The sequence below is a fragment of the Danio aesculapii genome, chromosome 2 (assembly GCF_903798145.1).
Source record: "Danio aesculapii chromosome 2, fDanAes4.1, whole genome shotgun sequence".
Taxonomy (NCBI): Eukaryota; Metazoa; Chordata; class Actinopteri; order Cypriniformes; family Danionidae; genus Danio; species Danio aesculapii.
The window spans coordinates 46,795,232-46,820,191 of NC_079436.1; the positions used below are offsets into that span (position 1 = coordinate 46,795,232).

General features: G+C 34.9%; 1 protein-coding gene across 1 annotated transcript in view; it reads left to right on the top strand.

Moving 5' to 3' along the window:
- The window catches only part of LOC130238455 (ephrin type-B receptor 1-B), a 295,859-nt gene that overhangs the window by 182,109 nt on the left and 88,790 nt on the right, over positions 1-24,960 (top strand). The window lies entirely within an intron of this gene.

The window sequence follows — 24,960 nt, forward strand, 5'->3', positions numbered from 1 at the left end:
ACCCGGTTTGACCTGCGCTAAAAGATACACGTCCGCATCATTTCCTTGAGAGTTCGGCTTTCAGTTGTTTTTTTTTTTTCATTTGTATTTTCTATGGTGTTTGAAACCCATCTCTCTCTCCATCTTCACTCCCCCTGTCATCTCCAATTTTTTTCATGCGTTTCACTGAATCGCTCTACAGAAGCAGCGCAGCAGTCAGTATGCTAAAAGTTTGTGCTGATCTCGCTGGGACGCTTTCGTGTGGTTCGCCCGCTTTCATCTTTATCACTGCGACCAGTATGAAAAAAACAGCCTCGATCGTGTCACTATTCCTTAATACATTCAGCTCCGAAACGAGGGCACTCAGAATCAGAACCGCAGCCCCCCCTTCTGGATCAAAGTCAGCAGCTTGTGGATAATTTAGCGTGCGGGGGAGATTTTCATCCTCAAAACATGGAAACGTTCAGTCCCGGCGATGAGAGCAAATGAAGTTTTGCTTGCTGACAGCTCCACCCCCATTTCATGCGCTTTGTTCACTTGTTTTTCATTCAACACGAGTGGAAATTTACGCAGACTTTTAACTGGAGTGGCGTTCGAGTGCTGAATGCTTGTCAGGCATTGCTGTTTGGTTGATAAACAGTTTTAGAGCACTGTTTTTGAGTGCACGCCCCATATATAATTCTGATCGCGGGTCCATTTGATTGTTTTGGTCAGCAATTGCTAAACGGAAAACACAATTTGAGGTTCACGTGTTTCTGAAAAGCTCTTTTCTCTATGGTATAATTGATAAAAACAGTAACAAAGTAATGTGGTTTTAAAATGTTTTAGTTTCTATACCATAAATGAAAAACAAACTGTGTGTAATACTATTTGTTTATTTGAATTAATTGTTTGTATAATTACAGTAACTTTTTAGTAACTAGTTCACCCAAAAACGAAAACTACCCAATATTCATTCTCAAGCCATCCTTGGTGTATATGATTTTCTTCTACAAACAAGTGGCTGTATATTACATTTGATGCTGGTTTATTCTGTTAAATGTTTGGGCACATTTAGAAATACCAGTTTGTTTGCAAAAGCCTCTAAACGCCGCTTGCCTTCGACAGCAAAAGCCGATATTTCCCGAGAACCAATTTAGAAAGCACGAATTGAATCATATGTTTTCAATGTAATGGCGCGCTAATATGCCGGCTTTTATTGGATGAGCCTGTCTGACTGTCAGTGAATGGGAAATGAAAACATCCCTTACTTCAAAACTGTGCATTATAAGAAAAAGAAAGCACACTGTACAGTCAGAAGTGTGGCATGCATTCATAACGCAGTGACGCTACTTTGAATGAGTCCGATTTACTATAGCTACATTAAACAGCAACTCCATTTCGTGAAAGACCAAGGTAAGATGCTGTTCTTTTATCCCACATGGATGCTATGAGGATAAACGCAAGACGAAAAAGAGTTCAAGACCTTCATTATGGTGGGGATGAATGAATGACAGCTTCTAAAATTGTCTGAGAGGCATCCCCATTTTGCCCAGTAGGCCTACCTTGTGTTTTATTTGCTAATGTAAGCTATTTTTTAAAAGATAAATATAATATAGTAAACTATACATGATTTATATTACTTCATATTACCTATAGATCTGATAAGCTTTTTATATTGATGGACAATGCACAGATATTGATGTTTCACAATGTTTTTACACTACATTAAGCTTAGTTTACGATGTTTGCAATGTTTACATTGCTCTAGTTGCAATCTAAATCCTAAATATCAGAAATGACAACAATTGTTAGGATTTAATTAATGTCAATTTTAATGTTATTGATTAATACACTTACTTGACAGATTTTATTCATTTAATTTTTTTTTGCTAAGCCCCCGGGGTCGCCACAGTGGAATGAACCGTGACTTACTTGACCGATTTATGCAATTCTAATTTTAGGTTGTTTGTGTAATGTGTTTTATGTTTGCTAAAATAATTACAAATGGCATCTTTAGTGATTTTTCAACTAATTACACTGTCTGGTCCCAATAGTAGTTTTTTGTTTAGAGGTTTTTGCAAAAAAGCATAAGTGGATTAGCAGGTTTTGATGCAAAAGAAAATTGACCTTGTTAAATAAACAAAGAATTGTCTAAAGTGACGTTTTTGAAGAAAAGATCATTCTCATTTGCAAAAATGATGTCTGATGGATATAGAGGGTTTTGCTTCAATATCAATCAATCAATCAATCAATCAATCAATCAATCAATCAGTCAGTCAGTCAGTCAGTCAGTCAGTCAGTCAGTCAGTCAGTCAGTCAGTCAGTCAGTCAGTCAGTCAGTCAGTCCATCAGTCCGTCCATCAGTCCGTCCGTCCATCTACCTACCTACCTACCTACCTACCTACCTACTTACTTACTTACTTATGCACACACACTGTTATAATATAATATAATGTCTGTCCATCCATCCATCTTTCTATCTCTTAATTAATTTATTTGTTTATTTATTTTAAGTTATGATACAAAAGTTATTAGAATGTGGAAAAAATAAGTCGGTTGATACTGGTTTAAAATAAGCAAAAATGAAATTAAATTAAATTAAATTAAATTAAATTAAATTAAATTAAATTAAATTAAATTAAATTAAATTAAATTAAATTAAATTAAATTAAATTAAATTAAATTAAATTAAAAAATAAAATAAAATAAAATAAAATAAAATAAATAGTGGTGGTGGTGGTAGTAGGAGTAATAGTATTAGAAGTAGTAGTAGTAGTAATAATAATTACAATAATGCAAACAGCTAAACAAAATACAAATAAAAATATTTATTTATTTATGTATGTATTTATAAGTTATAAAAGACAGTTATGAAAAAGTGTCAAGAATATTTGATATGTAAATATCTTTTGATACTTAAAAAAAATCCTCACAAATTGTGCTCTTTTGGTTGAACTGTCTTGAGCAACAGTTTATGTGAGCTACAGCATGCAAATAAATAGGAAAAACGTAGGAAGGATATTGTTGTAACATGCATTAGAAACCAAGTGTCTCCATGTGTCTCTTGAGGAAAAGCAGACGAGCGAGTGTGTTTGGGTTTGTTTGGACGTGTGAAGACTCTGTAGAGTTAGAAACAGTCGGTTGGAGAGCAGCAAAGGAAGCCAAACGCAGTGGAGATCTGCCAGCGGCTCTTCTGTTCAGATGCTCTCTGTAGATTACAAGCTTCATTTTACATCTGAGGCTGAGTTTCGCCTCTTTGGTTTTAAAGTAATGGCAGAAAGAGAAGATTGAGCCGCCTTGTGCTCTTAAAGCAGAGTGGATTCTGATTAGCTGTCAGTATTTTTAGCCTTAATCAGCTGGAAATGGAATGTTCTGGTAAGGACTTCAACTATAGCATTCCTCTGTCTTGTTATCGGTTTAATTGTAAAGACGGATATGTTCACATAGAATAAGAAGGAGTAATAATAAAACTGCACATTTTTCTTTCAATGCTTGTCAGTTTTTTCCAGCAGTAACATTTTATTCATAAAAACTGCATATATATCGTTATTAGTCATTGTTTTTGCTTTAAATCAAAAGGAAGCTTTAATGTTTCATTGGGCAATTATTGTTAAATGCATGGCAAAATCAACCAGCACAATTATTCCACCAGTATTTGTGTTGTGCTCAATAAATATATGGTTGAAAACAAAATGATTAGCCCTACTATGAACTAGTTAGGGATGGGGTTAGGGTATATATATACAGTTGAAGCCAGAATCATTAGCTCCCCTGAATTATTAGTCCCGTTTACACTAATAATCACACTAGTTATATCTGGTGTTTTTATCTAGCATTTTTGAAAAGACATGACGTGACCACACTCTGTTATGAGCTGCAGCATATGTGCGCGTCTGAGCTCCAGCAGTCAGCGAGAGCTTTGAGCACAAAACCCCAGAGGGCAGAACACGTTGGACAGTTTATCTAAGATGTACCACTGGATTGCGTCTCACTATAGTTGTTAAAGGTGATATTTAATTAATCTGGTCTCTATCTAATGACTCTTATATCTTTGAATCTATCAGGTAACGTGTTACAGCATCAGTACACTGCTTCAATCTTTCGCTTTCGCACTTGTACTTAGTCATTTTAGCAAAAACATCAGATACTGTTGGTTGGTTCCTGTTGGTTGTGCACCTTTTTTCCCAACTAAGTTTGTCAACGTTATTATAACGACACAGATCACTCTGCCTATTCATGCCAGAGTCCTGTGGAAAAAGTGATTGACTGATGTTAATTTGTGTGTAATTTATCTTTATTTATTCATCATTTGGGTATGGGTAAAACAAAGACCATGCGGGTCAGCTAGTTGGAACGGTAGGCTACAAATAATTAATTCATTATGAATTAATTAATATTCATAAATACTTAATTCACCGCCGCCTATGATGACGATCACCATCGCACATTAGATGTTGTTTAATGCCAAATTGGTCGACATAGCCCAACCCAATATCTAATTGCTGTTAATTAGCAATACCTATTTATATTTAAATATCTAACCCAATATCTAAGTGCTGTTTAGAAACTTTAACTGAGCCATTTTTTCAACACATTTTTAAACATAATAGTTTTAATAACTAACTTCTGATGACTAATTTATTAATAATTATTCAATTAATTTATTATTTATTTACAAAACATATTATATTAAAATCCATTATGTAATTTGTCATGATAACAGTACTTAATACCTCACTAGTTGTTTTGCAAGGTACTAGTATTCAGCTAAAAGTGCACTTTAAAGGTTAAAGTTTAATTAGCTTAACTTGGTCAGTATGGTAGTGGTGGTTCTATACCAGAGTAACTGGGGGGGGGGGGGGGTGCACTTGTACTTTTAGGGGTACACTTACATCAACATACATCACAAACTACTTAAACAATTATTTGATTTTTTTTTTCATGCATCACTCTGCAGTCTTCATAAACAAGCTAATTAAGTAACTTAAACTCAAAATAATCTTCCATGTTAATGTATTTGACAAGTAACTTTGTATTGTAGTGGGATAACACATTTTTAACATTCAAGTACATCAAGGCACATTTTCACACCTGTAAACTTTAACAGATGCAGTTGAAGTCCATTTTTTGCACTCTCATTAATTTAAAAATGATGTTTTCCAAATGATCTTTAACAAACTAAGGAAATCTTCACAGTATTTCCTGTAAAACAAAAATAAATCTTCTGGAGTCATAATAAGTCTTATTTCTTATTGTTTCTTTCTTGAATGAAAGCAGTTTTTTATTAGTGTACTTTTATCAGTGTTTTTAGAGTATTATTAGCCTCCTTAAAAATAATATTTACTGTATATTTTTGATTGTCTACACAACAAACCAGTTATACAATAACGTGACTAATTATTCCAACTTTCCTAGTTAACATAACCTACTTAAGTCTTTAAATTACTCTTTAATCAGAATCAGACTATAGAATACTTAAAGGAACTTTGTCTAAATACAACTATCTTGCAAAATAACTAGTAAAATATTATGCACTGACTGTCACCATGGAGAAGACAAAGAAGTAGCTATTAGAAATTTGTTAATTAAACCATTATGTTGGGGCAGCATGGTGGCACAGTGGGTAGCACAATCGCCTCACAGCAAGAAAGTCGCTGGTTCGAGTCCCAGCTGGGTCAGTTGGCGTTACTGTGTGGAGTTTGCATGTTCTCCCCATGTTGGTGTGGGTTTCCTCCGGGTGCTCCGGTTTCCCCCACAAATCCAAAAACGTGGTATAGGTGAATTGGATAGGCTAAATTAAGCTGAAAAGAAAATTGATTAATGAATGAACTATTATGTTTAAAACGTGTTGTAAATAAATCTTGTGTTCGAAAACTCGTGCTTTATGTCGCTACTGAAGTCTAAAATGAATGAAGGCAAAACTAAACGAGTTGAATATGACTTACACGAGCGTGACTGAAAACTAAATCTGATCAATGTGTGACATCTGTTCTCCGATACTTGCCGACTGTTTGTAAACTCAAGACTGCATTTCCTAACGTAAAACTATGTACACGTAATTTCTGATTAATCTCACTTCTCTGTGGCGTTTTGACACAAAAATACGCATCCAAATTTAGGGGAGCCAGAGGGGAGGCCAAGGTTGTTGACATAGGGCACCACTTCCCCCTCGCCCCCCATAGAACTGCCACTGCAGTATGGTTCCTCGCCTGACAAAGAGTTAAAATTTCACTAATAAGTACAGGTTTATACTGTAGTTTGATTTGTTCCAATTGAAAAAGGTTTTTTGTTTTATGATAGATAAAAATGTTTTCCAAAATGTAAATTTGTCTCGAGCTTCGTAAAAGTGTTTCACTCTTTGTAACGTTGTTTTGCACTTCCCGGCTACTGTACTTTTTTATAATGTAGATAGAACCAAACCATAAACCGTGACCACAGAACCATGATACGAACTGAATTGACAATTTTGTGAACCGTCACACCTCTAATTTACACACATTTGCTTACATAAATAAATAGATTGAAAGATGAGCTCAAAAATCGGTGGAAATCTCTGGATTTTTGCATGCGTCGAATCTGTGTATGCCTAAACATTACTCAACATGCGCTCCATAACGATTTATTTTACGAAATCAAACTATACCCAGCTCATCTTAGTCCCGTCTCCTTCACCTGTTAGCTTGTTTTGATCCAGTCTAATTGGAGTTAATTGATGTAATTGGTGCTCCAGCGCGACGCTTGTTTCCAGCTGAACTGAGCGATGCAGCAGCGGTTCATGACTGCACACCATCCGCAGCCCAGTGTCTTGTAATCGCTCTTCTCCTGACACTAGGAGTCAGAACAAACAAACAAAAAAACAGATCATAACACCGAATCAGACACCTGCCGAGTTTCTCTCCTTTCCCTGAGTCTACGAGAGCCCAACGCTGAGGTAAATACACCTGATTAACAGGAGCCTCTAATGGCGACGCTTGACAGATTGATGCCACACTCTCCAATGTTGTTATCGTTGCTGAGACTGTAATGAGTCTTTTGCTGTTAATGTAAGCGGTAATTGTTCTCTTCATGTACCTGATGGAAATGCCCAATGGGGGCGGAAGGAGATGCTGTTTCGCTCAGTCCTGGGGAGGTTGAACTTGAAAGACTATAGGTGTTTAAAATGAGAGTCATTAATTAAAGCTCATTCTAGGATGTCATTTCCGTAGTTGAGAGGCGAGTGGATGAGGTTTTACTGGGGAGCCGGTTTGGAAGAGCACAGTTGAGTGGTTTAGTAGGACGGATCCAGATCTCTGCTGGATTTCAGAGACTCGTTTGGGGAAATAAGAGGGCTTTTTTGGTGGAGAGGGTCTCCTCGGAGCTTGTAGAGCATAGAGGAGATTAATTAGGAAAGGTGTTGTGCTTGTGATTTGTTTGGGAGTAAAGAAATTGCAGAAGTAATGAGTGTTTTCAAACGGGTTTTTAGGACTCACTATTAATGTAATGCTGTTTAAAATGACATTATGATTATTATTATTTTATTTTTGGTTTTGTTTTATCTTGATATCTTATTTTTAAATTAATAAATACAATATTCAAAATAAACTTATAATATTTAGGCCTTTTATGTCTATTTTCAAATATGCACACTTTGCATACTATTGGTAAATGTTATTGAAAAATACGAATCCATTTAAAACTGATCAGAAAAAAGCAACAAAAAATAAATGAATAAAAATAATAATAAATAAATCAGTAAATAAATAAATATTAAGAACATTGTAAGTAGGTAAATAGAAAAATAAATAAATAAATAAAAATAAATAAACAATGGTAACATCTGAAGTACAACTAGACATAATTGTGTTTAGTAAATGGGGTTGTGAAAAATTTCTAATATAAAATTTAATTTTTAAACTTAAATACATTTGACATTTATGACTTATGACATATAAATAAAATAATAAATACAATATTTAAAGTATATATTTCATTTTATTTTAAATATGCAAACTTATAGTAAATAGCAAACATTAGTAAATGTTATTGAAAAATATAATAATCAGATTTAAAACTGAACAGAAATACTGCAATAAATAAATAAAAAAATTAAATAAAATTTAAATAAAAAATAAAAAAATTAAATAAAATAAATAAATAAATAAATAAATAAATAAATGTTACACCTCAAGTACAACTTCAAAAAAATGTTTAGGAAATGGGGTTAGAAAAAAATGTTAAAAACTGATTTTTTTAACGTTAAATAGGTCACACAATGAAATACTATTCATAAAAACCCTGGAGTGTTACTGGGGTTTATAACAAGAATTGTAAACTTTTATTGTGAATGAAAGAAATAATAAAATGAAAAACTAATATTGTAATCAAAGAGAATGACGTGACCATATATGGTTCCTCGCCTGACAAAGAGTTAAAATTTCACTACACTGAAAAAAAATATTCAAAGATGATTCCTTGGATTTACTCAAATTTTTTACGTTAAGTGGTTGTAAACAATTTATTTGGGCTGAATTTAAACAAACAAATTAAGTTGAACATTGCTCAATTTAAATTGTTTGTTTAAATTCAACACAAATAAATTGTTTGCAACAGTTTTGCATGCAAGACTTTTTTCAGTGTATAAACTACAGGTTTGTACGCTGTAAAAAATGTTTGGTTCCACACAATTCCTTCATGTTGTCCCAATACAAATCAATTCAGTTAACTTAATTGTTTTTACAAATTTAAGTGAATTAAACTTAAGAATGGTGTTGTTTCAACTCAACTTTTTAAATAAGTAGTTTTAAATAAGTAAAATGCTAGGTTACACAATCAATTTGTGTTGGGACAACATGAAGGAATTAAGTTGACTTTATTAGTTGTTGTTTTTACAAATTTAAGTTGACTGAACATAAAACAATTACACTCACAATTACAATCACATGGCAGAAACTCAATGCATTTAAGCATGTAGACATGGTCAAGACGATCTGCTGCAGTTCAAACCGAGCATCAGAATGGGGAAGAAAGGTGATTTAAGTGACTTTGAACATGACATAATTGTTGGTGCCAGAAGGGCTGGTCTGAGTACTTCAGAAACTGCTGATCTACTGGAACGTTCACACACAACCATCTCTAGGGTTTACAGAGAATGGTTCCGAAAAGAGAAAATATCCAGTGAGCGGCATTTCTGTAGGTGCAAATGCCTTGTTGATGTCAGAGGAGAATGGCCAGACTGGTTCCAGCTAATAGAAGGAACAGTAACTCAAATAACCACTTGTTACAACTGAGGTATGCAGAAGAGCATCTCTGAACACGCAACACGTCCAACCTTGAGGTGGATGGGCTGCAGCAGCAGAAGTCCACACCAGGTGCCATTCCTGTCAGCTAATTCGCACAGGCTCACTAACATTGGACAATAGAAGATTGGAAAAACATTCCCTGGTCTGATGAGTCTCAATTTCTTCTCAATTTCTGCAGAATTTGACATCAATAACATGAAAGTATGGATTCATCCTGTCTTGTGTCAACGGTTCTGGCTGCTGGTGGTGTAATGGTGTGGGGTATATTATTTTGGCACACTTTGGGCCAATTAGTACCAATTGTGCATCATGTCAACATTACAGCCTATCTTAGTAGGGCATGACATGAAGCGTGAGTCCTCTCAGACTGGTTTCTTGAACATGACAATGAGTTCACTGTACTCAAATGGCCTCCACAGTCAACAGAACTCAATCCAATAGAGCACATTTGGGATGTGGTGGAACGGGAGATTCGCTTAATGGATGTGCAGCTGACAAATCTGCAGCAACTGCGTGATGCAATCATGTCAATATGGAGCAAAACCTCTGAGGAACATTTACAGTACCTTGTTGAATCTATGGCACAAAGGATTAAGGCACTTCTGAAGGCAAAAGTGGGTCCAAGCCAGTACTAGTAAGGTGTACCTAATAAAGTGGCCGGCGAGTGTATGTTGTCCCCCCAAAAAAACTCAAGAAATGTGTTGTTTCAACTCATTTTAAACGAGTAGTCTAAATTAGCAGCAAAAGTATTTTTTTTTTTGAGTGTTGTATCTTTAAAATCAAACTAAGAACCACAAAATCAAATGGACAAATATTCTCCCACTGAGTGACTGAGATGAAGAATGTCAATGGGTCTTACCGGTTAGTGTGGTTATTTTCAGCGTTAACAGGTCAAGCTGAACTGGGCTCTGTGTTCACCTGCAGGCGCTTGTGTTTCTCGACGGGTTCAGTGGTTTGCTGAAGAAAACACCCTGGCGAGCGTTTGGCATTTACAAACTGCACTTGGTGCTATTGGTCTGTGCACATACGGCAGGACAGGTGAGGCGGGAGAACAGGCTGACCTTTCAGATGCATGGAGGGTGTACTTACCGCACATTATATAGTCTGTAGGTTGCTATTTGTCAACTTTTCGAAAGCTTGTGTGCAACACAAAAGCACAACATCCGTGTTTTCACAGCTAGCATGAAGAAACACGTCCTCATTGTGTCCACAAAACTCCAACATCGACGAAGTTTTCTCCTGTCTGGACGCCGTTTTATCTCTCAGTCTGTCCATTCATCTTAATATTACATTTCGTTAGTGTTTCGAGTCGGTGTCAGTTTGGAATAATTGCTGAGGACATTTGACAGGCTAATCAATGTGTATTAAAGCATGCAGAGTCTCTCGTTTCCTGCGCCAACAGATCAACTAATGAATTAACCAGGTTGCAAAAGTGGTTTTTAAAAATGTATGTCGCACTGGAGGATTGTTTCTGCAGTCTGCTCTTATGGATTTTATTTAATCTTTAAAGCATGGTTGTTATTCACATCCTGTCTGATGAAAAGATGTTTTGTCTTCAAATTTGTCTGATTTGAGGAGGCAGATTGAAGAGTTTTGATGAGCAGAATTGGCAAGTTGCTGAAAGTGGACGTGTGTATGTATGTATGTATGTATGTGTGTGTGTGTGTGTGTGTGTGTGTGTGTGTGTGTGTGCGTGTGTGTGTGTCTGTGTGTGTGTGTCAGTATTCTTACAGAAATATTTTCTGCATCAGACAACACACATACACACACACACACACACACACACATATATATATATATATATATATATATATAAATATATATATATATATATATATTTATAGTAAGTTCATAAGTTGTAATTATTACAAATGCTGTATATTACATAATTCCTGTTTATATTACAATTTAAGGAATATACTATTATAAAATAGTAATACTCATAACTATTGTGTTACTGCATTTTAGATAAACACTTTTGATATTTTAATAGCATGCATTTTCTATGAAGTTTCTCTAACATTTAATCCTCAGTCTCTGTTATAATTGGATGTAATTTGTCTTATTAATTTCCTCCAAAACATGGATATTATAGTTAACTAATATTAAGAGCATTCGACTAAATGGTATTTGTTTCTTGAAATAAATGAAAGGAAACAAAAAAACAAAAAAATATAATAATAAGGTCATTTAAACGATTACTTAAAATAATAATTTAAAGGAAGTAAAAGAAAAGAGAAATAGATAATTAAGAAAATAAATTAAAACTAGGCAAAAATGATAAGAAAAGGAAAGGAGATAAAAATAAAAAAGAGATTAAAAAATAGCAGAAAAGAGATGAAATGGGAAATGTAAAGACGAGACAAAAAAGAAGAGGCAAAAGGACGAAAATAAAATAAGATGAGAATTTTTTTAATAAAAGATGAAAGAGAGGGGAAATATAAAAGAGACGAAAAGAAAAAGAGACAGAAGGAAAAGAAAAAAGAAAAGAACCAAGATAAAATGAAGAGACAAAGAAAAGAGGTGAAAGTAAAAAGAGGTGAAAAGAAAAAAGCTTAGAGATTAAAGAGATTAAAAGGAAAGAAAAGAAAAAGAGGCAAAATTAAAAAGAGACAGAATGAAAAGAAAAAAGAAAAGAAAAAACTAAGAGAATAGAAGAGACAAAGAAAAAAGGTGAAAAGGAAAACAGAGATCGAAATGAAAGAAAAATAGATAAAAGATGGAATAAAAATGAAAGGAAAGAGATAAAAGAAAAGCAAACAAATGTAAGAAAGGAAAAAGAGGTGAAAATAAAAAAAGAAACAGAAAGAAAAGAAAAGAGCAAAGAAAAAAGAAGAGAAAAAAGTGATGGAAAGGAGATAAAAGATGGTAGGAAAATGAAAGGAAAAGAAAGAAAAGAAGGTAAAAAAAAGTGGCAAAAAGAAAAGAAAAAGAGACAGAATAGAAAAGAACAAAGAAAAAAGAAAACAAAGAAAAGAGGTGAAAACAAAAAGAAAGAGGTTAAAAGAAAAAAGGAAAGGAAAGAAAAATCAATAAAAGATGAAGGAAAATAAAAGAAAAGTGATGAAAAGAAAGAAAAAGCAAAAAAGGAAAGAAAAGAAAATAAAAAGAGGCAAAAGAAAAGAAAAAAGTGAAGGGAAAAAAGAAAAGAAAAAAATAGGCTAAAGAAAAGAAAAAAGAAAAGAAAATATCAAAGAGAAAATAAGAGACAATGAAAAAAGTGAAAAGAAAAAAGAGATGAAAAGGAAAGAAAAGTAGATAAAAGAAAAGAAAAAGGAGGCAAAAACAAAATTAACAAAAATGAGGAAAAGAAAAGAAAAAGAGATGTAAAGAAAGAAAAGAGACCAAATAAAAAGATGTGAAAAGGGAAAAAAAGAGACAAAAAGAGACTGAAAGAAAAGAGGTGAAATGAAAAAAATGAGACAAAAAGGAAAGAAAAAGAAACGTAAGGAAAAGAAAAATGTTGAAAAATAAAAGAAATAAAAAAAGAGACAAAAAGAAAGAAAAGAGACAAAATAGACTAAAGGAAAGAAGTGAAAAAAGGAAAGGAAAAGAAAAAAAAAAGGTGAATTCTAGTAAATGTTCTGAATGGAGGTCTAGAAAGAGGAAAAACATGGGCAAGAAGGTTGCTGGTGGCTGGTATAAAAGCCCGGCGGTGCTGCAGTTCTGAAGGGTTATTAAACTCTCCGACTGGCATCTGGACTGCGTGTCTGCTCATTCACTCATCAATATGGCAGATTTAAAAGAGTTTTCTGAACCGCTGCCCGACTGGACACAAACCTGGATGAAGGACACGTCGTTCCCTCAGCTTCAGCTCTTCCTTTTAGATTAAAAATGGTAATTGTGTAGATAAATCATCTTCTCACTCTCATTTGCACCCAAACAAGTGATTAGCTTGAAAAAATAAAATAAAATCACAAGTAAAGCAGCGTATAAGCAGTCTGATGCGAGCTGTACACTGTATTCCAGAACTCTACATATTTGTATTATTATTTGTAGAGTACACAAAGTACAGAATCTGCTGAGACACCAAAGTCAACTGTCATATTCTGAGGAGTTGCAAAGTCCCTTTAAAGGTGAAATTAAAATCTAGTTTTTTTAGGATGTTAATATCAGTATGCTAGTTTTGAGGATATCTGTTAGCTAGTTTGCTTCAAAACAGTGACACAGTTGACATTTAGAAGATATAAAACAGATATAAACACTCAAAGCTGGCAGTTTATTTATTTATTTTATTTATTTTTGACGTCACCTCATACTCAAACATACTGCTAGCTAAAACCATACTTGACAATACTCACTCACTTCACTTATTTACTTCACTTCATTTCAATTCACACTTATTCACTATTGCTTCACTGCACTATTTCACTTCACTTTTTTCTTTGCTTTACTTCTTCGCTTTGTTTCACTTCTTTGCTTCTTCTTTACTTCCATTCACTTATTCGCTCATATTCACTTCTTCACTTCACTTTAATTCACTTTACTTCTTCACTTCACTTTGCTTCTCTTAGCTTCATTTCTCTTTACTCTTCTTCACTTCATTTCTTCACTTCACTTCACTTCTTCCCTTCACTTCACTTCTTCCCTTCACTTCACTTCTTCCCTTCACTTTATTTATTTGCTTTGCTTCTTCACTTCTCTTTACTTTTCTTCACTTCATTTCTTCACTTCACTTATTAACTTCGCTTCACTTCTTCACTTATCTTCACTTTGCTTCACTTCTTCACATCGCTTTGCTTCGCTTCACTTCAATTGACTTCACTTGACGACTTCACTTCAGGTCACTTCGCTTCACTGCATCACTTCTCTTTACTTCCCTTCTCTTCTTCACTATGCTTCAATTCACTTCCCTTCTTCACTTCACTTCTTCGCTTATCTACACTTCAATCATTCACTTCAACTTGCTTCACTTCTTCACTACGATTCACTTCGCTTCACTTATTCACTACGCTTCACGCAACTTGCCTCGCTTCTTCATCACTTCACTTCTTCACTTATCTTCACTTAACCACTTCACTTACCTTCACTTCACTTCTTTACTTACCTTCACTTCACTTATTTGCTTCGCTTCACTTCACTTATTCACTTCACTTCACTTTTTTACTTTGTTTCACTACTTCATTTCTTTTTTTAACTCCAATTCACTTCTTCTCTTTACTTCGCTTCACTTCTTCACTACACTTAAATTCACTTCACTTCACTTCTTTTTCATTTCACTTCTTCTCTTCACTTCGCTTCACTTCTTCACTGTGCTTCAATTCACTTCACTTCTTCACTTCACTTCATTTATCTTCACTTATCTTCACTTCACTTATTCACTTCACTTCACATCTTCTTCACTTCACTCCTTCATTTATCTTCACTTATCTTCACTTCACTTATTCACTTCACTTTGCTTCTTCACTTATCTTCACTACTCTTCATTTTGCTTCACTTCGCTTCTTCACTACGTTTCAATTCAATTCACTTCTTCACTTTGCTTCTTTACTTCACTGTTTCACATCACTTCATTTCACTTCGCTTCACTTATTCACTTCTTCACTTCATTTCACTTCTTTACTTCACTTCTTAACTCCACTTTTTCACCACACTTCACTTTGATTTGCTTGTTTTCTTCACTTCATTTCTTCACTTCTCTTGTTAACTCCACTTCACTTCTTTGCTTCACTTCGATTGCTTCACTTTTGCTTTACTTCTTTTCACTTCATTTCTTTACTTATCATCTTCACTTCGCTTCACTTCTTTTTAATTTACTTGACTTCTTGACTTAGTTACATTTTGCTTCTCTTCACTTCACTCATTCACTTTGCTTCGCTTAATTTCACTTCAATTCACTTTGCTTCACTTCTTCACTTCTTTTTACTTCACTTGACTTATTCATTTTGCTTCACTTTGCTTCACTTCTCTTCTTCACTTCACTTCATCACTTTGCTTCACTTCAATTCACTTTACTTCACTTTGCTTCACTTCACTTCGCTTCACTTCATTTCACTTCTGATGCCATTTCTTCTATATTTAAAACAAAATGAAAATGATAAAAGTTCAGAAAAACCTAATTAAAAATTAACAGTATAAATAACTAAAATGAACAGAAAAGGTCTAGTGTTTATTTTCATTTAGTGTTTATTTTCATTAGTAAGCACAAAACCACAGTTTTAACTTGAAAGGAGTTTAAATAAATAAATACTGGGTGGAAAAAAAACACAAATATAACAAGAAAAGCACCATATGAGAAGTTCAAAGTGAGCTGTACATTGTATTCCAAAGCTTCTGAAGCGTACTGTACTTAAGACGGAAGATTATTCATTGAATGTTTTGTCTTAATACTATTGTAATTTATCCATACACGTATATAGTCTTGTGTGATTTATTTATACAGAACATTAAGTACAGAATCCACTGAGACATCACAGTGAACTTTCTTTTTCTGAGAATTGTAAGCTTTGAGAGGAAATTGTATCTTGCTGTTAAGTTACAGACATTCTGAGCTTAATTTGTTTGTTTTCTTAAACCTAATGATTCATTTCATTCACTAGACATGATGATTTATTTCATTAGCTGTCTTCTACAGTATCTAGGGTCAGAGAACAGTAAATGTCCATTTAGAGAAGTGAGCAGTGTGTATATCTGACCAGCACTCAGTGAAAACAGGACATTTGAGAATGTTTGTGCTGAAAGAGCGTGGGAGTGTTTGTTGTTTTCAAGCACTTGCCATTTGGAGACTTAAAGCTGCTTTCCACCCTCCTCTTCTGTGGAGTTTTGTTGTTATTTATTTCAAAATAATGCCTTTTTCTCTGCTTTAGGAAACTGGATTGTCAGCAGTCATTTTGTGTGATGGCTTGTTCCTCCCAACTTTAGAAGCAATTCCATTTCAGACATATTTTCTTTTATATAACTGCTGTACTTTATCCCCACAATGCACCAAACTGGAGGCCGAAGGCTATCAGCAATGCTTCATCTTTATTTTATATATTTGTTTTTTTATCTTTTAGCACCTGCAGTGGATTCTGCCAATACACAGATGGATGTTTTATTTATTTATTTATTTATTTATTTATTTTATTTTAAAAAAAATTTGCATTTTTTATGTCTTAATATCTGTGTAGATACATGCATTATTTTTTTTAAGTAACTTTGAATAACATAAATAAGAAAGTGATAAATTTATATAATTATAATAATTATTAGCCTCCTTTGATTATTTTTTTCTTTATATATATATATATATATATATATATATATATATATATATATATATATATATATATATATATATATATATATATATATATATATATATATATATATATATATGTGTGTGTGTGTGTGCGTGCATGCGTGCGCGCGTGTGTGTGTGTGTGTGTGTGTGTGTGAGCAATATCACACTCGTAGCAGTGTGATTTGGCTGTATATTATATCACTGGTCGGAGGCGTGCATTAAATAAAAGAGGCCAAATGCCTTAGTGTCCCATTAGTGACGATATACAGGCATATCGCACTGCTACAAGTGTGATATTGCGTTTATACAACAGTTCGATGGCATAATCATGTATATAAAATAAGAAAATCAAACACGGAAGGTCTAAAAATCCTTTTGTAATAGGAATTACTTTCTTCCGCCATACATTCACATCTGCCACATCTGACATCAGAACAGCAGAAATCATTGCTACTTTACAAACGTCACTTTAGAGCTAGTGTTTGAATGATTCTCTAGCAAAATGTCTAAAGTGATGAAAAAACATGTTATTTTGCTTACATTTAAAGATTATAAGGCTGAATGGCATGAAATGCCATCAGTCTAGAAACGTTTCCCAGTATTTCTCTGTTGCAATTGGGATATCACAGTAATTTAACCCGAAAAAAGCTAAAGCACATACAGTTTTAGTATTTATAAGGATTCATTTCAAAGTGATTTTCTCTGTCAAACAGTTGTTGAAATAAAATAAAAAGGTACATTTATTTATCTATCACTTGTTTGTTTGTACTCTAACAATATTGCAGGCTCTACTATAGTATTACCGCACTATTATTCCATAAGCTCACTCTCTCTTTGTCTTCCTCCTTCAAAGCACAAACCACAATCTCTCCAGCGAGACCCGAACGCATAGACCAGTGGTTACAAAACCAATTACCAGCAAACACTGTTCCCATGAGCCACTACAATAAACTGAAGCAGAAGAACCCAGCATAAAGCAGCTGGAGGAGAGCAGAGCTTTGAACACATCCATATGAACGACAGACAATCGCTCTTAATCGCACACCAGATCAATGCATCTCTCCATCAAGCACGGCTTAAATGAATTTGGGAAAGTTTATACGGTGCTGTAATTGCTGAAAGACTGGCTTTATTCAATAGCAAAGGCACTGCATCTATAAACAGAAACATATCCTCTATATTAGATTTGCATCAACTGACTGTAGTAGACCTGCTGTAAACATAGTCACCAAACAGAGAGGGATTCACTGACATGATGTTTTTTGGGTTAATATTATTAGGTTTGTGTTTATAGAATGTGATATTGAGTGGGCAGAGGGCAAGGAGTTTGAAGTGTGGATAATAATGAGTGTGTTGAGGAGAGAGAGAGATGGAGAGACAGAGAGTGAGACACAATAGCATGGATGAGTTGTATTCAGCTGTCAGTCAGATGGGTTTTATGGGTCTAGTACATACTATCAGTGTCTGGATGACAGTCACACCCTATCAATCCCTTCAAGACGCTCATGCAGGCTGTGTTTGTGTGTGTGTGTTTACGGTCAGAGGAAAGTGCAGAAGCATTATAGACTTAAGGCCCAATATTTACTATATATTTATGCCCATTACTCCTGTGAGCATATATATATATATATATATATATATATATATATATATATATATATATATATATATATATATATATATATATATATATATATATACAGTGCATCCAGAAAGTATTGATGCACCTTTGGCAGCAATTACAGCCTCAAGTCTTTTTGAATATGATGCCACAAGCTTGGCACACCTGTCTTTGGGAATTTTTGCCCATTCCTCTTTGCAGTACCCCTCAAGCTCAATCAGGTTGAATGGAAAGCGATGTTGTACAGCATTTTTAGGTATCTCCAGAGATGTTCAATAGGATTTAGGTCTTGGCTCTGGCTGGGCCACTCAAGAACATTCACAGAGTTGTTGTGAAGCTACTCTGTTGCTATTTTGGTGGTGTGCTTTGGGTCATTGTCCTGCTGGAAGATGATCTGTTGCCCCAGTCTGGCAAATTCCAGGGAGTGGCTTCCTACTGGCCACTCTACCATACAGGCCTGATTGGTGGATTGCTGCACAGAAGGTTGCTGGAGCTCAGACAAAGTGACCATCGGGTTATTGATCACCTCCCTGACTAAGGTCCTTCACCCCCGATCACTAAGCTTAGATGGCCAGCCAGCTCTTGGAAGAGTCCTGGTGGTCTCTAATACATAGAGATGGAGGCCACTGTGCTCATTGGAACTTTCAAAGCAGCAGAAATTGTTTTCTGTAACCTTCCCCAGCCTTGTGCCTCGAGACAATCCTTTCTCTGAGGTCTACAGACAATTCCTTTGTCTTCATGCTTGGTTTGTGCGTTGACATGCACTGTTAACCCTGGGACCTTATATAGACAGGTGTATGCCTTTTCAAATCATGTCCAATCAACTGAATTTACCACAGGTGAACTCCAATTAAGCTGCTGAAACATCTCAAGAATGATCAGTGGAAACAGAATGTATCTGAGCTCAATTTAGAGCTTCATGGCAAAGGCTGTGAATACTTATGTACATGTGATTTTTCAGGGTTTTTTTATTTTTAATAAATTTGCAACAATTTCAAAAACTCTCTTTTTTTCCAAATTGTAATTATGGGGTATTGTGTGTAGAATTTTGAGAAATAAATGAATTTAATCCATTTTGGAATAAGGCTATAACTTAAAAATTGTGGAAAAAGTGAAGCGCTATAAATACTTTCCGGATGCACTGTAAATATTTAGATAGATAGACAGACAGACAGACAGATAGACAGACAGATATATAGATAGATAGATAGATAGATTGATGGATAGATGGATAGATAGATAGATAGATAGATAGATAGATAGATAGATAGATAGATAGATAGATAGATAGATAGATAGATAGATAGATCTTTTCAAATATTATTCCTATATTATAACTATATTATAATTATCAATTATTTAGATTTTAAAAGTTAGAATTGTGAGATAAAAAAAATTGCAATTAATTTTTGTTTTTAAAGTTTTTTTTAATGTCAATCCCTCAGTGTAAGAGCAGAGAGTTGCAGCACTTGCGTGGGTCAAGAAAGCATTGTTCAGCATTGCTCTACTGTCTTGTCTCTCTCGCTTTGTCTCGGGTTGTGTGTGTTTGGCAGGCAGTGTGACTGTGATTAATGTTGAAGCAGTTCGTCCTGTTGAGGACCAGAGGAAGAGAGAGAGAAGAGTGTGATGAGAAGAGAACAGTCACAAATCTCTGTCAGGATGGAAGAATCCTGCCAGCTGTGAGGAGGAAACCGCAGAAAAAACTCCAGCACATACACACACACATTCTGTCAGTGCCGAGTGAAAAATATTCGTAATTTGAGAAGTATAAAAGCAGACGTTTACTCATTTTTCAGGTGTTCCAGTATTTATAGGGCATCTGAATTTCAATAGTCATGTCAAAGCAGTTAGTAAATCAGCATACTATCATCTCAAAAACATTGCAAGAATTAGATGCTTTGTTTCCTGTAAAGACTTAGAGAAACTTGTTCATGCTTTTATCAGCAGCAGGGTGGATTACTGTAAAAGACTCCTTACTGACCTTCCCAAAAAGAGAGTCAGACAGTTGCAGCTCATCCAGAACACTGCGGCCAGGATTCTGACCAGATCCAGGAAATCAGAGCACATCACACCTGTCCTCAGATCTTTACACTGGCTCCCAGATACACTCCCAGACTTTAAAGTATTGTTACTGGTCTATAAATCACTAAATAGCCTAGTACCTCAATACATTACAGACAAGCTCACTGAATACATACACAACAGATCCCTCAGATCATTAGGATCAAGTAAATTAGAAATTCCAAGAGTTCAGTCAAAGCAGGGTGAATCCGTCTTAAGCTACTACGCCCCCACTGCTGGAATCAGCTTCCAGAAATGATCAGACGTGCTCCAACATTAGGTAAATTCAAATCAAGACTTAAAACACATCTTTTTAGCTGTGCCTTTACCGAATAAGCACTATACTACAGATTGCACTATTATGTCTTTTTCTTTTTCGTTCTTTTATAACTCGGTTAACACATTTTCATCTGTTTTTTTATCTGTTTTAATCATTTTTTTTAATTTCTTGTTTATTTTATTCTTGCCTATGTAAAGCGATTTGAATTACCACTGTGTATGAATTGTGCTATATGAATAAACTTGCCTTGCCTATTGTTGGTGGATGTACACTGGGGCTGGCTGATTAATCAAATTTAAATTGCAAACGCGATTGAGCAAATCTGCGAATGTCATGCACATATTCTCAAGAAAGCACTGTGTTATTTGTAGTAAATCTTCTTTCTTGAAGGCCAGGGGGTACTCTCATGGAAACCCACAAACCACTCTAAATACACACAAAGAAACTCAGGAAATCTCCTGGGGAAAATAGCAGTTGCTGAATAAATAGAATATTAAACTGCTTTCATTGATTTAAGGTTATTGCACACTGAATCCGAAATTTTTGTCTGTAATTTTCGCACATTAAAAAATTCATTCGGCCTCATGTTGTGTCAATCATATTGACACACTGCCTCTGAAACTTTCATCCGTCACAAAATAGATAGATAGATAGATAGATAGATAGATAGATAGATAGATAGATAGATAGATAGATAGATAGATAGATAGATAGATAGATAGATAGATAGATAGATAGATAGATAGATAGATAGATAGATAGATAGATAGATAGATAGACAGACAGACTGCCTCTGAAACTTTGATCCGTCATGATGGATGGATAGATGGAACGATAGTGTGTGTACATGCGTGTTTGAGTGTCTGTGTGAGAAGGAAGGGGACGGGAGCCTCTGCTGTGCTTTAGATAAGAAAATTAAAAATTGATCACAAAGTTCTCTCTCACACACTGAGGCCGGTATCTGAGTTTTGCTACACAAAGTGTGAAATGGTAAATAACCTTCTGTGTGTATGTGTGTGTATATTTATGTGTGTGTGTGTATTTAGAAGGTGGCTCTTCTCCCAACATGGAGATACAAAACTGCAGAAAAGCAATTTCGACTCTCAGCCTTGCCGCAGCTGCGTGTGTATTTGCCGGTGTGTGAGTGTGTTTGTGTGTGTGTGAGTGCCAGTAATTGCTAATGTGCTGCGCAGACGGGCATCAGAGCATGAAGAGAGAGCGAGAGCGAGGGGCTCAAAGGCCGTGGTTCAGAGCAGGGGACACTTTGCTTGAGTCACTGTTTTAAAAGCATCAGATGGAGGTCTGGATGATGCGCAGAGGCAGGCTGACAAACACTGACTGACAAGCCAATGTGCTGAAGAGCTATATAAGGGTGTCTGCTTCATATGCACACAGGGTTTATCAATAACAAACATTTATTTATTTATTTATTTATTTATTTATTTATTTATTTACTTATTTATTTATTTATTTATTTATTTATTTATTTATTTATTTATTTATTTATTTACTTATTTATTTATTTATTTATTTATCGTGACGGAGGCAGTGTGTCTATCATTCCATCTATCTGTCCATCAATCCATCAATCCATCTATCTATCTATCTATCTATCTATCTATCTATCTATCTATCTATCTATCTATCTATCTATCTATCTATCTATCTATCTATCTATCTATCTATCTATCTATCTATCTATCTATCTATCTATCTATCTCTCTCTCTCTCTCTCTCTCTCTCTCTCTCTCTCTCTCTCTCTCTCTCTCTCTCTCTCTCTCTCTCTCTCTCTCTCTCTCCATCCATCCATCCATCCATCCATCCATCTGTCTGTTTATTTTTTCATTTGCTTGCTTGTTTGTTTAAACCAGGGGTGCCCAAACTTTTTCGCATGAAGGGCCAAACACCAAATATCATTGAGAGCTGTGGGTCAAAGGTAAATACACCAAACTATATTACATTAAAGTTTCCATGGGTAATTTTCTAATTTATTTCATAATATTTCAAAATAAGTAGAAAACCTTACTTTAAATTGAATTACAGTTTTTTTTCTCAGTCGCTTTGGTGCATTTCTCACAACACTATTTCCATTTGCACAACAGTTAATAAATTTCTCAAAACAATTAGTACAAACTGCAAAACCTAGTTGATAACCTGCAAAAGGTTATTTACAACAAACATAACCTTCCTTTGGGTAGAGCTGTGCACAACTGTAAACAATATAGCAGTAAATATTGGAACTAAAACTACAACATACATAGGTCTGTAAATCATTTCTGAAATTGTTCAATTTAGGAGACATTTTCAGGAAAAAAAAAAAGAAAAAATTTTTTTTCTAAAGTTTGCTTGACCGATTTTGACAACTAGTTCAACATTTTTGTATGTAATGACGCAAGAAATGAAATGAGGACTAATAGTTTTATATGGAATGACTATTCAGCATTCACAAGTTTAGTTAATTTTGACTGACATGACATGAACAAATATAAGCTCATGAGCTGTTATAAAACAGCAGAGAGTCGTATGAAAGCAATTGATGCATGTCCAAAAGCATTTGCAATTTTTGGAAAGAATGAGAAACTGCTACTATGATGTGCACAACTGACTAATTGTTTTGAGAAATGCATTACCTGTTGTGCAAATGTAAATAGTGTTGTGAGAAATGTGCCAAAGCAACTGAGAAAAACTGTAACTATGTGCAGTATATCTTTTAAAATAATAACTTATAGCGGTAAAAAGATAAACAATCACATTTATAACAGTGGCGTTTAATGCTCATAGACTAGTCAAGCAGAATCTGCCTTTGACTTGATTTGCTCTTCAAATTCTCTGCATTGTCGGGTGACAGTATTCACATTTGACCAAAATCTGATTAGTTTACACCATTTAATAAAAACATTTAATTTCAGTCAGCTTTTAAAAATAAAACAAAAAAACAAAGGCTTACATTATATTTGAACTGACGATCCTAAAACCATCCCCATCATTCTCCCTCTTTTCTCAGATTGGATGGCGGGCCAAACCAAACGTTACCATGGGCCAACTCTTGCCCGCGGACCGTAGTTTGGGCATCTCTGGTTTAAATGCTAAGGGGTTGTTGTCAACACTTTTAGGACCTCAATAAATGAATCTCAGCAATTATAAGAATCAGTTCAAATAAAAAACATGCTATCTGATCATGTAATTTGGTGAGAGCTACAGTGTGTATGCATTTAATATACCTAGTTTATTTTATACAGTATATTAACGTTTTATATTAAAGCAATACATACAGTTAGGTCCATAAATATTTGGACATCAACACAATTTTAACATTTTTGGCTCTATAACTGCAGACTGTCAGCTTTATTTTGAGGGTATTTACATCCAAATCAGGTGAACGGTGTAGGAATTACATCAGTTTACATATGTGCCTCCCACTTGTTAAGGGTCCAAAAGTAATTGGACTATTGGCTTCTCATCTGTTCCATGGCCAGGTGTGTGTTATTCCCTCATTATCCCAATTACAATGAGCAGATAAATAGTTCAGAGTTCATTTTAAGTGTCCTATTTGCATTTGGAATATGTTCCTGTCAACTCAAAAAAACTAAACAAACCCATCAGAGAGAAAGCAAAACATCAGGCGTGGCCAAAACAACAGTATGACATTCTTAAAAAGAAAGAATGCACCAGTGAGCTCAGCAACACCAAAAGACCCGGAAGATCACAGAAAACAACTGTGGTGGATGACCAAAGAATTCTTTCCGTGGTGAAGAAAACACCCTTCACAATATTTGACCAGATCAAGAACACTCTCCAGGATGTAGATGTATGTGTATTAGAGTTAAAATCCAAGATAAGACTACACCAGAGTGAATATAGAGGGTTCACCACAAGATGTATACCATTGGTGAGCCTCAAAAACAGGAGGACCAGATTAGAGTTCTAAAAAAGCCTTCACAGTGCTGTAACAACATCCTATGGACAGATGAGATCAAGATCATCAGACTTGTACCAGAGTGATGGGAAGAGAAGAGTATGTAGAAGGAGAGGAACTGCTCATAATCCTAAGTAGTGAAGCATGGTGGTAGTAGTGTCATGGCGTGGGAATGTATGGCTGTCAATGGAACTTGTTCTCTTGTACTTATGGATGATGTGACTAATGACAAAAGCAGCATGATGAATTCTGAAGTGTTTCAGGCAATATTTTCTGCTCATGTTAAGCCAAATACTTAAGATTTTATTGGACACCGCTTCACAGTGCAGATTGAGAATGACCCAAAGCATACTGCAAAAGCAACCAAAAGTTTTTGAAAGGAAAGAAGTGGAATGTTATGCAGCAGCCAAGTCAATCACCTGAGCTGAATCTGATTGAGCTTGAATTTCTCTTGCTAAAGACAAAACTGAAAGGAAAATGCTCCAAGAACAAGCAGGAACTCAAGGCAGTTGCTGTAGAGGCCTGGCAAAGCACCACCAGGAATGAATACCAGCATCTGGTGATGTCTATGCTTTCCAGACTTCAGGCTGTAGTTGACTGCAAAGGATTTGCAACCATGTA